The sequence below is a fragment of the Hydra vulgaris genome, chromosome 01, assembly GCF_038396675.1.
Source record: "Hydra vulgaris chromosome 01, alternate assembly HydraT2T_AEP".
In the NCBI taxonomy this organism is placed as follows: Eukaryota; Metazoa; Cnidaria; class Hydrozoa; order Anthoathecata; family Hydridae; genus Hydra; species Hydra vulgaris.
Genome location: NC_088920.1, coordinates 5,291,673 through 5,306,557, shown reverse-complemented (window position 1 = coordinate 5,306,557; position 14,885 = coordinate 5,291,673). Strand labels below are relative to the sequence as shown.

General features: G+C 28.0%; 2 long non-coding RNA genes across 3 annotated transcripts; one reads left to right on the top strand and one right to left on the bottom strand.

The window, feature by feature from the left end:
- Nucleotides 1-200: 200 nt before the first annotated feature.
- LOC136075053 (uncharacterized) lies at nt 201-4,591 on the bottom strand. Of its 2 annotated transcripts, none has more exons than XR_010635653.1 (3): nt 4,496-4,591; nt 1,184-1,240; nt 201-1,101 (listed from the first exon to the last, which is right to left on the bottom strand). It is a non-coding gene; the product is annotated as an uncharacterized LOC136075053 (long non-coding RNA). The 2 variants fall into 2 exon arrangements; XR_010635652.1 differs by having other exon boundaries at nt 1,184-1,713; nt 4,496-4,585.
- Nucleotides 4,592-5,190: 599 nt separating this feature from the next.
- On the top strand, nt 5,191-7,113 carry LOC136074754 (uncharacterized). The gene is made up of 3 exons (XR_010635394.1): nt 5,191-5,652; nt 5,823-6,097; nt 6,995-7,113. It is a non-coding gene; the product is annotated as an uncharacterized LOC136074754 (long non-coding RNA).
- The last annotated feature ends 7,772 nt before the right edge of the window (nt 7,114-14,885 follow it).

Below are 14,885 nucleotides of genomic sequence, written 5' to 3'. Positions count from 1 at the left end.
CATACATATATATATATATATATATATATATATATATATATATATATATATATATATATATATATATATACATATATGCATACATATATGCATACATATATGTATATATATATATATATATATATATATATATATATATATATATATATATATATATATATATATATATATATATATATATATATACATATATGTAGGTACGTGACATGAAATTTTTAAATTGATCAAACACTAGATTGTTATATATCATTGGAAAGGTTTTTAATTCAGTTTTTTAATGGTGAAAAAATTATCAAAATTGAACAATTCTACAAAAAGTTATAGCATTTTGAGTACCGAATTTTTGATATATGGACTTCTTGAAGAAACTGTGATCAAATTTGAGGGTTTTTTAACTTAAAACGTCATAACTTGGTCAATTCTTATCGAAATACATACAACTTGGTATCAAAAGATAGGTCTAACAAAGGGCAATATATATATACAAAGATGGTACAAAGGGCGCTAGAGGGGCGTCTACAAAACTCTTTATTATAATGAAAAATGTAGATTTTTTAAAAGAAAATATCATTATTTAATTGAAATTCATAATTTTTATTTGTATTTTTTAACATATTCCAACAGGGTACCATCAAATATGATTTGGATACTTTAGGTTGATAGGCTAGAAGTCCTTTTGGCTTCGAGCGCACCCTCCGGGTAGGGTGGGTTAAAACTTAAATATTACTTTTTTGTAATAATAAATAGTATTTATATAAAACACAAATTTTTCATAAAAAAATCAAACTCAACTATATACAAAAATTAATATACAAAAAGATTATTTACAAGTATCAACTTAATAAATATATACATATATACTTTACATACACCTATCAAGAAGTGTATATAGATTCAGCTAAGTGAATCTATGTAAACTTATTAATAAGTATATTTATAGTTGTTAATAACTACATTCCTGAATCCTCTGCCACCCCTCTTCCATCATCAGGCACATATGCGAATGGCCCTTTTTGATTTAGGCCCATATGTGAATGGCCCTTTTTGATTTAGGCCCAGGGTGGATTTGGCGCCAAACCAAGAAATCACTCCTAGACAAGTCTATATTTAAAACAAAAATATTAAATGAGTGTTCGAAAAATTAAATTGAAAAACAAAAGTTAAAACACAGTAAAAAACTTACCAAGGAGGTCTTGGTTTTCACTCTGGGTGCAAGATGGCAGTGATGATGTGGATGAAGCTGTTAATTTAATTTTAAAAATTTTTAACATGAAATAAGTTTAATAAAAAATATAAAAAATAATGTTCATTTAGTAAAAAACAATTTAAAAAAACAAATTTACAACATCATTAAGATATATCTACCAAGTTTCTCCCTTTTGCGCCTCTTTCCTCCTTTAGTGTCTAGAGTGTCTTTAGTGTAATAGAAAGTGAGAAATACCTTTTATATTGTCGCTTCAATACAACTTGCACAGCATCAAGACAAGCAGAAGTCATTTTTTTAAGCTGGTTATCAATCAAGCTTATACGAGTGTTAGTGGTTAGCAATGGAGCATATATTGATTTTAAAATGTTAGGGGCAAGAGTATTCCCAAAACAATCTGTTCTTCTGCAAAACTGAGCAGCTGGATTAGATTTACTATTTGTAATTATTAGCAAAACTTTTTTTCACCAACTGACTACCAGAAACATGATCAAAAGTTGCATCCTTACCTAAAACATAAAACTTTTCCATTCAAGGCTCAGTAGGGAGTTTTCCAAACAATGCAAGCGCGTACATTTCTATTATTGCAGTTTTATTACAAAATGCCCCTCATAGAATTGCAAAATTTTACATTTTACTGTTCCAACAGTGAGGAAATGTTTAAACTCACTGTAATGCTTGATAAAAATGAAACAATTATGTAAAAGAATATGAAGCCGATTTCCATGATATCTAGGAATAATACTTCGTAGTAGATCGTTTTCATTTAAAAATTTACAAATCCTTTTGGATCACCTTTGACATCTATAAACCTCATTTTGTTCATGGCTAAAACAATTTTAACTGTCATTCAATCATTTCCAAATAACTAACAACTCTCACACTCAAGAGAACATTCAAGCGACATGAAACTGCACACTCAAGCGACATAAAACTGCAATTGTGTCAAGAGGGTGCAAATGGCAGTTCAGCTCATTCAAATTCTTGCCCCAGGTTACACAAACTTTGCATATAGTAAGATGGTTTACTGCAACTCTGTTTATTAAATTCTGCAATTGTGTTAGATATATTTTCAATAATCGAGTTATGACATTCATCAAAGCTACTTTGGTAAAAATCTGAATAAACGAATGCCATATAATCAATTGAAATGCATATACGACTTTCATAATCAAATGCTGTTTCTTCTGGTAACTGATCTAGAGCAAACATAAGACATTTATCTTAAGATGTTAAGTTAATGCTATTAATGTGGACACTTTCCTGTGTTGTAGCATCAAACCCAAGAGTAGGATTATTATTATGCGTAGCCCACTCTGCTACTTGCAAATCTGAAATACTGCCAAGTTCACGAGCTCTTTGCTCAACAGTACTTCGATGAGGAATATTATTAAAAATAACACCCATATAATATCCTATTTTGCTCATAAGATATGGAATGTTACTTGTTGGTTATATTACACAACATCATATTATAAATTATTATTCTTATTTGTAATAAATATGTTTTTTTCATCTTCTGGCATAATTACATTTCTTTCCTCCTTAATCTGGAGCAAATCATTCTCCAAACTAGCAATTACTCTGTTACTTGTAAAAAACAGCAGATATTATGCTTAGTTTGAGTTGCCTTAACTTATGCTTTTCATTTAATTTCAAAGCTTTTTATTCAGCTTTAAAGTGACGAATCTGCTCACTGTAAATTTATTTTTTGTGTGTGTTTTTTCAGATCTGGTATTTCTGCCTTTAAAGCTTTAATTATTTTTTCTTTTTTATTTAACATTTTGTCTTAGAACACGTAATTGGTTTGGCATGCTGTTTAATTCAGCTTTTAAAAGTGCTAACTTGTTCCAACATTATTTGTAAGTGTTACCTTTTTTTGTTTTATAGGGCCTAATTTCTCTCTAAATATATGTTTAGTTACGTCTCATTCGCTATAACCTGCAGATGTTGATGTTCAACTATTTAAAGGAGATAAAACATTCATATTGGTATATGAAACGTCTGAGAAGCCTGATGATAATACAATATTAGGCAAACTTGATATATGGCTTAAAAAGGTTTATTGCAAAATTCATAAAAACGTTTACTGTCCTCAGCCCTGCTATAATTTCTAGACCAATTCAATGATTTATTTATGAGACTTCTAACCTGATTTTTACATTGTTTCTATCTTAAAATGTCTAGTGACTTGTTGAGATGTTTTGAGAAACGAATCACTATTTTTTGTAAATAATAAAAAAATATGTCCATTTCTACCAACTGTATTTCTACCAACTGTAACACTCGGTATTAGAGTCAATCCCTATTTGCGACAATTCAAAATTAGCAGTTAAATACTTTTTGAATTCACTATAAAACACAAACTTTGTTTTTTGCCCCATGATAGCAGAAAAAAGTTTAATTTTTATAAATAAAATAAAATATATTTAAATAATGGTAAATATAATGACATTAAATTCCTCCTGACTGCAAGTGTATCGCATTTTTGAAGCTTAAAAAGTTATCTAATTAGAGTATAATGTTAAGGTGTCTGAGTATGCTTTTTTTTCAATGAAATTGGGCAGGTAGTAAGAAAAAAGGTTATTAAAGGTGAGAGAATATATTAGAAAAATGAACCAGCATTTCTTCGATATATACTTGATGTCCAAACAACAACAAAATTTTACCTAATTGGAGTAGAGTTTTAAAGTGTCTGAGTATGCTTTTTTTTCAATGAAATTGGGCAGGTAGTAAGAAAAAAGGTTATTAAAGGTGAGAGAATATATTAGAAAAATGAACCAGCATTTTTTCGATATATACTTGATGTCCAAACAACAACAAAATTTTACCTATTTGGAGTAGAGTTTTAAAGTGTCTGAATATGCTTTTTTTTCAATGAAATTTGGCAGGTAGTAAGAAAAAAGTTTATTAAAGGTGAGAGAATATATTAGAAAAATGAACCAGCATTTCTTCGATATATACTTGATGTCCAAACAACAACAAAATTTTACCTAATTGGAGTAGAGTTTTAAAGTGTCTGAGTATGCTTTTTTTTCAATGAAATTTGGCAGGTAGTAAGAAAAATGGTTAACTAAGGTGAGAGAATATATTAGAAAATTGAACCAGCATTCCTTCGATATATACTTGATGTCCAAAAAACAAGCAAATTTAACAACAATAAATTCGTAATAAATAAAATTTTAATTCAAAGAAATCCATGTAAAATTAAAGCTTCATAATTCTATTATTCAAAAAATATCTATGTTGATACATATTTCTAAAAAATAACAGAGCAAAACAAGTTCATACCATGCAACTTTTTAACTATCTTGAAAAAGCGTGTCACAGAATTTGGCCGAAAAAACGGCTTTGTAAAATCTGGATTTACGCGTACCTAATATATGCATACATATATGTATATATATATATATATATATATATATATATATATATATATATATATATATATATATATATATATATATATATATATATATATATATATATATATATATATATATATATATATATATATATATATATATATATATATATATATATATATATACCTTTTAATTGTATTTTATTGCAACATAATAATGTTTAATGTCTTCCTTTATATAGATTAGTGTCAAAATTGTAAAAGTGTGTGATGTATTAAAATACTTATAGTACTTCAATTATTTGAACTGATGGAATTACTTTATTATAACAAAAAATTTGTATTGTTTTTTTACTTCCTTATTTTTGACTGTATAAAATGAGGATTTTTAAATAACTCATATGTTGAGAAAACTTTTACTTAAAAGTTTTATTTGTCTTTTCTGTTTTTATTTATTGTTATATATATATTATATAAAATATTATAAATCTTTTTTTTTTTTGAGATTTATTATTTTTAATATTTTGTTTGCTTTTTGTAATAATCAATTTTACAAATAGTAATAAAATTATCAATAATTTAATTGTTGTTTTTATTGATATTCATCCTCTTGTTATCATTTTTATTATTACTATCATTGTTATTATTATTATTAACATTTTGGATTCTATTATAACTGATTCCAATTATAATAGAATCAAATATCAGTTTTAAAGTGTCTATTTCAAACTAGGAAAATTAAATTATATTCAGGGATATAAATTCTGGGGAATCCTAGAATATACATCCGTGAATATAATTGTTTATGATTGTTAGGTATTTACATATAATTGATAGGTTATTTTTTTTTAGTATAATATTTTTTTAATTCAATTTATTTTTTATTAGTTCTTTTATTTTTATTAAAATTTAAATTTGCTATTTCTTACGGGTTTTCTTATTTATTAAATTTTTGAATATTTCGATGTGGTCTATGTGTGGAAAGAACACTCTCGAGTAATTGAAGATGCTATTCCTCATAGTTTGATTGAAACAGATGTATTGCGTTGGCCACCAAAAGGATTTTCATGGAAAAAAGCAATGAGTAAAAATATTCTTTCAAGTGATAATTGGCTACCTTTTTCAATTTTAAAAATAAAGTTGACACATGGTCAACTACTTAAATTTACTATTTTAATATTTACTTATTAATTCAAACATAACATATGTATCTATATATTTGTATTAGTTTAATAGTTTAAAAATATTTTATAGCTGATAAAACTGAGTGTGAGTATACATCTCAGGATAAAGGAACAAAAGAGAAAGAAAAGAATGGCGATGAGATTAAGTGTTAAGAACTTGGAATTGATTTACTAGTGTTTCATGATGATACAAATTCAAAGCCCTTTGGAAATAATAATACTTCACACTGAAAGCGAAAAATACATTTAATAAGTGATTGCAATGATTGTGACGATTCAACACCATTCAATTGGAACCACCAGTTATCAAAAAGGTTTTAAAACAAAAAAGTTCTATCATAAATGGTAATTATTTCATTACTTTAAATAAAAGTTTTGTAAAATTCCCATGTGGTGTTATTTGTTATATAGTAGTGGTATCACAAGGTTGTCAAAATGTCAAAAATCAGGGAAAGGTTAGGTAATTTGTTTTAGGTCAGTGAAAATTTATGGAGTTTAAATTATTTTCAGAACAAACCAAAGAAAACTTTCAACTTATTAAATTTTTTTTCACAATTTGTTTGATGATATATTATCGATTATTTTTATTTTGTTTGTCAGCAAATATAAATTCATTGTGATTCTGGAAAAAATCAAAGAATTTAATTTTTAATGTAGGTGGCCACCATGTATAAATGATTAAATAATGCAGCAGTATTATGCAAAGGCAAAAAAGTGGTGAAGCCAACAATTACTACACTCTGGTATTGCACAATAACAATTCTGAAAACTGAACTTATGTTCATAATTTTCTGCAATGATTTTAAAACTGTTTAAATTTTTCCATTTTAGCAAAATTGTTTACTTCAGATGATTTAATTCAAATTTCAAATTCAAGTTTAACATATCGTATATCAAATGCTTTGCGTTATTCAAATATTTAAATTTTTAATTATCAATTAAGTTAGAAAAGTGATTTATTTTATTTTACTATAAATTTATTTATTGTGAGTTTAAGTTTATTTATTGTGAGTTTAAATTTATTTATTGTCGGTTATAATTTATTTATTGTATAGTTGATAAAGTTAAAAAGTCGAGAGCTCAATTTATTTAGTATTAGATGTTTAGATTTTTTTAAATCCAAATTTTAATACTAAATTATTTGAGAATATTGTATAAATTGTGTCAAAATTTTTTGAACTATATATTATAGTTTTTAATGATAAACAGAAAAAGTATATTAAATTGTTTTTTTTTTTTAAGGTTTTCAACAACAAGTTCTGGCATTTCAAAAAAAAGTTTTTAAATGGATGAGCAATAAATTCAATTATTTATCTTTACCAACAACTTTAATTTCTTAACAATCTCCAATATCTTTATTATCTCCATTATCTTTATAAGACATTTATAAAATCAAAAGAAGAGTTTTTCCTGTTTGAAGAAAATATGAAATTGGATTCATTCCTAGATGAAAAAGTAAGATTGATATATCGATATTATTTAATGTCGGTACACACATGTGTGTGTGTGTGTGTTCGGACACTTAGCTACTTTTAGTTTTATGTGACTTTTACTTCTTAGATTGTACAATAAAAGCCTACAGGAGGGCTTGATTACAAAGATATGATCAAGAACATAATCAAACAATTTTTAACCGATTTTGTCATGAAATGGGTGAAATGAACAAGCCAAAATGAGTTAACCTTTGGCTACAAAGGTTAACTCATTTTGGACCTTAGACCTACAAAACAATATACAAAGTAGTGACATAATATACAAAGTAGTGACGCTCAAGTACCTAAAGATGACGGAAAAAGAATTTTATCAAGTTGTTCAGAGCCTCCTTAGAAATGCCCCCTGCACGAGCAAAAAAGATGACAGTCGTATAAAAGAATAATATTGATATTGTATTTTTTATTGTAGATATATAGTTCCTTTTACATTTTATTTATTAATTATCTTAAACGTAAAAAAATATAAAATATGATTTTAAATATAATTTAAGTCTGTTTTATTAGTCGATTCGGTATGTATTGCTATAAATGCTTAGAGAACGTCTAATAGATGTCTCGGCAAGACGTCTTAAAGGTGTTAACAAATAGACGTCTAAAGACGTTCTTTAGACGCTCAAGCGAGTTTTCAATTAGACGTCTATGAGACATCTAATACTAGACTTTTTACAGACGTCTGTCGCAATACGTCTTACAAACGTCTATACAAGACGTCTCAAAGGTGTTAACAAATAGACGTCTTAAGACGTACTTCAGACGCTTACTTAAGTTACCGTTAAACGTCTTATAGACGTCTTTGTGCCGGCTGGGTCTTATCTTTTTTATGAAGGTTATATGAAAATATCTAAAAATGATATAAATAAAATCCGAGTCTGAAAAAATATATTAAATAATCTGAACAAATATAATTTCTGAAATCGAGATATAATCAAAAAGCAAAAGGATTTTCAGATATAAAATTAAACCCAAAAATTTTTGCTAAAACAAATAGTAGCTTGATTTTCAAAATTGCTGTTTATACTTTTTATTCATAATTCTTTTTATTCCTAAAATACTTTTTTGTAGCTGTTTTTATTCCTTACTTTTTATTCACAGTTTTGCTCCTTTTAATTTTTTTATTTATTTATATATTCTTTTAAACACCCAATAATTACATAAATTGTAGGTAAAAAAACAAATAAAGAAAATGCTATGTGTATTCTTGTACTGTTCTTGGAATATTTTCTTCCATCAAAGTTCTAAATACAAGTCTTTGTTCCTTTAAATTCCATAATTGGACAGTGCTTTTATAATGCTTTTATAAAATCTTTAACTGTTTAATTTGTTCATGTAGAGCTTTGGATTGTTCATATAGAGCTTTGGATTGTTCATTTAGAGCTTTGGATTGTTCATGTAGAGCTTTGGATTGTTCATGTAGAGCTTTGGATTGTTCATGTAGAGCTTTGGATTGTTCATGTAAAACTTTGGATTGTTCATGTAGAGCTTTGGATTGTCCATGTAGAGCTTTGGATTGTTCATGTAGAGCTTTGGATTGTTCATGTAGAGCTTTGGATTGTCCATGTAGAGCTTTGGATTGTTCGTGGCTCTTGATCATCCTAGAATACTAAAAGCTGAGGATAATGTCCAAAATGTGATGAATACCATTGATGCAATGAAAAATCCATTTACTATTGAAAGCAAAGAAATACTCAATACCTTAATAGGTTCTGTTGCTCCCAATGATATCGAATTTGATCTTCGAAATGCCCATGATATAGATGATAAACAGTTTACCTCATTCGAAAAAGAGAAACTGTTGTGTAAAGATCCTGATATATTTTCAATAATAAAGCAAATTGAAAACATTTTCTAGCTTAAAGAAAGTAACAAAATCTAAGTATTTAAATGGTAAATTAGTTACATTAAAGAATGAGAGAGACTTATTTGCTACGCTAAAGCTAATTGGTAAAGATTGAGAAATCGACGTAAAGGCAATTTTAGCATATTCATTGAGAGTGTATCCAATGCATTTATCGACAATCACAGGGTCACTTGTATAAACATGTAAGGCCAAGTTACTAAATGTTATTGAATCAAAATGTAATGATATTATTGAAATCTCTATTCCTACAGACAACGCGCTACTCATTGATGCTATAGCAATTTTGCAAAGCTTCAAAGCAATACCAAATACGTTCAAGGAGCTAGCAAATGAAGTACTTAAACAAGTAACACGATTAGTTGCTTACCATAAATCATCTCGTGTCGACTTTGTATCTGATCGCTACCCATTAATTAGCACAAAGAATGCTGTCAGAGAAAAACGTGCACAATTCAATGTACAAGCATTTACCATCTACTGTGCTATTCAACAGGTACCAAAGCAGTGGAAAAAATTTATGTCTCTCAGACAAAATAATGAGGAACTAATAAATTTTCTATACATGTCATGGTGTGAGTGTGATCCTCAAATTCCTTGCAAAATAACTCTCTACGTAACACACACGAACTTGTGTAACAAAATTCAGTCGATTGACAACCTTATTGTCGTAAGTGAAGTCCATGAGCTTGTCAGTGACCACGAAGAAGCTGATTCTAGGTTGACATGCATCACATGCGTCACTGCACTATCAAAATGTTGTAGTTAGAAGTCCTGATACTGATGTATTTGTGTTTGCTCTGTCAATTTGCCTTCCGTCAACCATATACTTCAATTCTGGTGTTGGTAACAAACGCCGCATCATTAATATAAAAAAATGTGAATCTGATTTTGGTAAAGGTTTGTCGATTGCTTTGAGTGGCTTTTATTTGTTTACAGGTGACGATTTTTGTTACTTTAGAAAATATGGTAATGTTTAGACGGATTAAAAACTGTGAATTCGGATTTTTAAATTTATTAAAGATGTTTATATTTTTAGTTGGTATTCGGATGCGACTCAACAACTTTTTATGGTTAAGGAAAAGCAATAGCTTTCAAAGTCCTACGGAAGAAAGCAAAATATTTAGAAGCTTTTAAAACTATAGGTGATTCAGTACCACCATCTGATGAACTAATAAATATGCTGGAAAATTATGTCTATGATTTATACGGGGCTGAACAAGAAAAAGCAGTTAATATAGCATGTTACACATTATTTGAATCTGGTAAATTTTTTGTATCCTAAGTTTGCTCAAGCAGAACTAAATGAGCATTTCACATTTAGAAGTACTTTCAATATTAGTTTTTTCATTTTTGATAAAAATGACAAAAAATTTATATTGAAAAATGTCTCACAGATGGTGTAGTTCGATTTCAAAACACTTGGTATATAATTTTAAATGTATAGTGAATCACCTCCACTTAATAAAATAAATACTTGGGGGGGAGTGGGGGGTATTTTGTTGGTATTATTTCCTAGATTCCCAAACTGTTTCTTAATTCATGTGTTTATCTGAAAAATTAAACTGCTCAATTAAGATGGTCAATTTGAAAATACACGCGTGAAAAATAAAAAACTAAAACAATGAATTAAAACTAAAACGAAACTTTGCAGATTAGAGTTGGTTCAGTTATGTATGTTTCGTTAACTTGTAAGCAGTTTGGAGGTACATAATTGACATTTTTAACATTTATGTTATGCCATTACTAATTGAAGTATCATAATATTTATAATGCAATATTAATAGTCCTTTTTGTTTTAGTTAAAACATTTTCCTTTTAGCTTCAGTTTGAATTGATTTATTATTGCAAGCTTATTATGTAATTATTAACCATTTCTTGAGGGCTGCTAATGATAACGTCTGTTCACAAAAAATCCGGAATGAAAAATTGTTTTTAATTGAATACAAAACCAATCGATTTTTGACAAAAATTTTAACTAAAATGAGTGACTAACTATTTTATAACCGAAAGTGGTCCTAAATCAGCGGCGTTTCGAACTTTAGTTTTGACTGAATCCATTAGGTTGAAAAAGTAGTCTGGATCAAACTCTTTCAACTTTAATCGAATTCTATTCATAAGGTGGTCAAGATTTTTCGCAGTAAATCCATTTCCATAAACTTTTGCTTTTAAATGTGCCCAAAAATTTTCAATTGGCCTTAACTGCGGTACATTTGGGGGGTTATCTTTAGCGTCGACAAAGTTAATACCTAAAGTGTTGTAAGTTTCTAATATGTGTTATGCATAATGACATCTCGCTCCGTCAGGCCAAAATAAAATTTTCATGTTTTGATGCTTGGAATTTATAAATGGAAGAAGTCTTTTTGTAATACATTCTTTAGAATAAGTTTTTGCATCCAGTGCACAGTTTTTTACAGCAAAATAAGGCGATGAATGACCAAAACGACTGATTGCAATCCAAACGAGAACTTTCTCGTCAAACTTTTTTTTGAAGTTGAATTTAATGTTAGGATCAGTTTGAGAACTATCCTTTGTATAGTAGCCAGAGTTTTGTGAACAATTTGCACCATTTACACAGAAATAAGATTCATCGTCCATAATGATTTCAAACTCATTTGATGGCTTGAAAAAAGTTTTTGAAAGTTTTAATAAGTTTTTCTTTTGTTTAATTTCTTGCTTTTCTGTTGTTTTTGGTGCATTTTTTCTTTAGGTATACTTTAGTCCATGCATAATTAATAATCTATTTACGTATGAAACGCTTATCTTATATTTTAGTGCCAATTTTCTTTGCGAAATCCCGATTCTCTCTTCTGCTCTTGCAATCATGGACTCTCTCTTTTCTGGTGTAATTTTAAAAGGTTTTCTGCCGCAACCGATTTTTCTATTCATTGGCAAATTATTTTCAGACCTTTTAATTATGTCATAAATTGTAGATTTAGCGATTCCCATTTTCTTAAAATGATCCACTGTAAATTTCTTTCCACTGTTTATGTTTTGTTTATAAAAATTTCCAATCACATTTCTAACATCGTTCTCTTTTAGATGCTCCATGTTTATTTGAATTAATTATTTAAACTCAATTTTGCCACAAAATGAAACTGTTGTTGTTGACCGATTAAATTTAAAAATTTCGAATCGAAAATTCGAAATTTAGAACATTTTGTGTACATTTGAAATCAGTCCGAATTTTTTGTGAACAGACGTTAATAAAAAATTTGATGACTTGAGTATAGTTATAGTTTTAGATTATTTTAAATTTTGCAGAAAAACATTTCTAAAATAGAGTTATTAAGTAAAGTTTTTTTTCATTTATGTTATGACATTTTATGCCTTTCCAGGTCTCATGAAGATTTTTTATATTTTCTGAAAAGAATTTTTTGAAATGTATTTTTTTACTCAGTTTTATTAGATCAATTATGGTATATTTATTTATTCATTTATGGTATATTTATTTATTAAACACAAATTAGTTGAACAACCTTTTTCATAATGAGTGGCAAACTGGTTGGCACTTAATATACTGTTTGACTAGTAATCAGACTCCTCGACCTATTTCACTAACTGTTTAAACTACTGGAATGAAAATTGTACCCTACAACGATACCCGTTGTTTGGTTAAAATTTAAAAAAGTGACATTCATCAAAAAATATGTGCTTTGTGGGTTTTGTTGACATACATCAAACAATATGTGTAATTGGTTTTGTTACTAACACCCTCACAAAGAATTTTTCATAACATTAACTTCTAAATGAGGATCAGTGGTTGTAGCTTCTTGACGTTTGATTTTTGATGTTTTTAATAAATTTAGATTTAGGGTTTTAGTATTTTTTTTTTTAGTTTATAAATCAATGAATAATTATTTGAAAATTTAAAGTGTATGCTTAAATGGAAAGGTTATATTAATATCTGATAACAAAAAAAAATTTCCTAAAAAAGTTGCTACGACAATTTTTATGCATTAAAAGCAAAAAAGTCATCACAAAAGTACAAATGTTCAACTTTGGTGAAGAATTAAAAAATTGTTACAATATATATCTTTTACATATTTTTTGTTTTTTAGTCTATAGTGTCTACTAACTACCCTGAGAAGTGTGACTGCAATCACACTTCTGAGTCTTGAGCGCTAAATAATTTTAAAATATTGATGATTTCTAAATGTTGTAAAACGTTTATTTTTACTTTGTGAGTATATTGTTGAGAACTAAGGTTACTAAGGAAAACAATTTAATACAAATGGGAGAAGACTATCAGGTTTCAAAAAATTGCTTTGAAAATTTAGATTGTGGGTTTAAATACATAAATACTGGTATTCAAGTCAGAGAAGACAAAGTAAATTTATTTAGAAAGAGAATAAAACTTACTCTTACATAGCATGTTGCACTATGGCATTACGGCTAATTAGATATTAGAAAAATGCAGAGAGTTGTTATAAACCAGCGCAGTAGGATTTTAAAATTTTGAGAAATTAAAAAATGGCTGCATTCTTAAACAGCATAAAAGTTTAAGTCAACTATCAGTTATTTGTAAATTTTAGGGTTTAATAAAATTAAATCAGCAAAAAGAGGTCGACCAACAAAAGAGTTTGATGAATCGAGTTCTCGCACCAAAAGACGATTGGTAACAATTATATTATTTGATTTAAAAACGGAACCGTCCAAAAAAATTAAAGGAGGCACAAAGAACAGCATTTAACAAATACGAACTAAATAAAGTCAAATTACTTAGTGTTGTTACGATAAGACGACGCGAACCATTACTGCTTTACACTCACCTAACCGTGATGTAAAAGAAAATGACGTCAGAAGATGCTTTTGTATACTTCTTGATTAATATAAAGAGTGTTTATGATAGTACTTATAAAAATACACATGCAGACTTCCATTATATCGAGTATTTTCAAATAAAAGTTGAGTGCTCGCTTTTCAAAATATCTATTAAACAAAGCCCAAAAGTTAAATTACAGAACCGTTTGGATAACACATCCAAGAGGCTTATGAAATGACAGAGAAAAAAATTAATACATTTGAATGATAAAAAAAGATTTTGATGAATTAATATTAATTAGTAATTGGGGTATAAACGGAGCCTGGGTCGGACTGGCGAAGGAGGTTGGGGGATTCCCCCGGGCCCATGCCATATCTGTAGGTCCTGGGTGTCACTATGAATTAAAATACACAAATAAAACAAACAAAATACAAATTAATAATAACTAGGGTTGGGAATACCGGACCAAAACTCAAATACCGGTATATCGGTATTGAAAACTTATAATCCCGGGATTCCGGTATAAAGCCGGTATTATTACATTTCCTTTATTAATAAAAATGAATAAATAATATAATTAAAAATTGTTTGGCATCCAAAAAAAGCTATATTAACTTATTTAAAGAATAAAAAAAAGAAAAACAAAATTTAGTAAAATGTTAGTTATATATTAATCATAAGAAAAAAAAGAAAACATAAATTTTTAAGGTTCTACTTTTTCTGCAGTTGGTTGTTGATATAAGATCTCAGAAAACATAGAAAACATAGGTTGTTAAGCGAATTATCTCCCATCCTTGACCGAATTCTGGTGCAGATTAAGCCAGCTACCGAAAAAGCTCTCTCTGATTCTACACTGGTTGGTTGAATACTTAGCAAATAATTATATATTTAAGTTTTCCCCTCGTGCCATTTGTCTCAAAAAATGACATTTCTTTTTTTATTGAGCGTGTGAGATCTTTTTTATTTTGGTCAATTCCACTCTCAGGTAATCTGGTTCAAATTTTTTTTGATATTTTTATC